The sequence below is a fragment of the Puntigrus tetrazona genome, chromosome 12 (assembly GCF_018831695.1).
Source record: "Puntigrus tetrazona isolate hp1 chromosome 12, ASM1883169v1, whole genome shotgun sequence".
Taxonomy (NCBI): domain Eukaryota; kingdom Metazoa; phylum Chordata; class Actinopteri; order Cypriniformes; family Cyprinidae; genus Puntigrus; species Puntigrus tetrazona.
Window position 1 is genome coordinate 18,541,523 of NC_056710.1, and position 2,500 is coordinate 18,544,022.

The window sequence follows — 2,500 nt, forward strand, 5'->3', positions numbered from 1 at the left end:
ACACGTTTACATTCAAAAAGGGGAAAACACGTTAAAATGCAAAACAATATTTTTGTATATAAATACATTGAATCTTAGCAGTTTTATCACTAAAATAAATGTATTTACACACGACTTTTTCCAGAGGTGCTTAACTACAAAATACGAAAAGAGTGCATGTATTTAAAATACTGCAGAAACCAGCAGTATAATGAGGAGGTTGACTGGCATGCATTTTAAAAAATACAAAAACACTAAGATTAAATGTATTTTAATTTTTTGTATTTACAAAGATGTATTTACATTACATGTATCTGAAATACTGCCCATACCCGGTGATGATTTATATATATAGCTTATATATTTATACTGATTTAATATATGCTTGCATAGTAACTTACATAGTTATATGTGAAGAATATAAATATGTGTCCAGAGGTTAAAGCTTTTTTTCATACAGCCCCGGTTCATGGTTCACAACCACGACAAGCTCCAAAAAGAGGAGACATAGCATAATAAGGAAGATCTGAATGATACAAGCATTTAAAAAAACACGTATTCGGAGCAAAATAATGAATTATAAAGAAACAGCGCTTAGACTCTTGCTCATGTAAAGCAGCTGATTTCACTAATTGTTTGTATTGCAGCTCTGCCCTGGTATTTTCCTCGGTTTTAATTGGTCGAATTAACGGGAAAGTCCCTTAGATTGGCAACACCCCGAAAAGCCAGTTTGTTTGTTTTCTTTTCTGAATCCCAGCTGAGCTCGGTCTCTCGCTCTATCTCTCTCATCTGTCTGTCCATTTGAGACGTGCCGCTCCAGCTTCCTGTCTCCTGCGGTGATGTCCTGATGTTCGAGAGTGGCAACAGGAGTGACCGGGTCATGCAGTGTGACCACCACAGATAACAGAAACACACACACACACACACATTCCTGCGGTCTATTGAACAGACGTGTCAGAGGATTTAGTGAAAGGACACAGAGATTGATGCATTTTATTGATCCCCTAACAGAAATTCAGGTGTAAGGAAACAGGCTGAGAATGATACTAGAACATGGTTTTATTCCACTGAGTTTGGAATTACAGAATCAACAATAATACTTAATTGATATGATAAAGATGATGGCATGATAAAGTATATATATATATATATATATATATATATATATATATATATATATATATATATATATATATATATATATATATATATTCAAAATATTTACATGCATGTGTGTATTTATATAAACAGAATATATATATATATATATATATATATATATATATATATATATATATATATATATTATGACGAGTCGGCTGCCCCTCCTCTTTATTGTCACCATCACCCCGTCCTTTATTCGCCGCCCTTCACCAGGCTCCCCGACGGAGTGGGTGTGTTCGAGAGGAGGGGCGTGGTATCGGTCAGGTCTGGCGGCGTGTGACGAGGCACACCTGAAGGGGATTAGCCTTGTCACCGTCGCCGTTAAATACCTGACCGCGTCTCTCCTCGGGAGACCGGTCTCTTCCCCCGTGCATGCACGCTGGTGTCCTCGTGGGTCCAGGAAGGGTGCGCGATGGACCTCACCCCACCGTCCGTGAACACAGAGCTCATCCCACTCTGCCGCCCGGAGCAACGAAGCGACGGAGACGCCGCGGAAGAAGCCGCCGCCCCTCGCGCCCCGGACCAGAAAAAAGGGGAGCGTGTGCGACCGCCGGACTCCGCCCCTTACCTGGACCCTTCCCCCCTGGAACACGGCCTCAACCTTCACTTTCCCCGCGGCACGACGAGGACACCAGATCCCCCTTTTATTTGGACACTTTCCCCCTTTGGACACTTTATTTTGTATTTATTGTTTAATAAAAAGCCTCTCCGAGGCCTGACGCCACGCCCACTGTGTCTGTCGTTGGCTCCTCCCGTCACAATATATATATATATATATATATATATATATATATATATATATATATATATATATATATATATATATATATATATATATATATATATATATATAATGCTTATATAAAGGACTGAAACACATGAATAATATGTTTATAATTCAAAATAACTATTTAATATAATTTATTCCCTTGACCAATTCTGAATTCCTTCAGAAATCATTCTAATAAGCTGATTTACTGCTCAACCTCTTTTGCTATCATTCATTATTATCATTATTTGCTGATTAATATTTTTGCAAACATTTTTCTAGACAGTTCAAAATAGTTCAAAATAACTGCATTTATTTGAAATACAAAGCTCTATATAAACACTTTTTTTTTGTTAATAATTTAATGAGTCCTTGCTGAACAAAAATATACAAAACATATTTAAATGTACTTAAAAATGTAGCATAAATAAAATGGGCTGCATTCCTTTCATGTTAACTTTCTTTGGCACAGTGTTTCATTGAGGTATACAGCTGCCTTCTGTAACCTAATCCCTCCCCGATCTCAGCACTGGTGAAATGTTTTTTTGAAGCAGCAGCTGGTCGGGACATCTGTGACAATACAGCAGT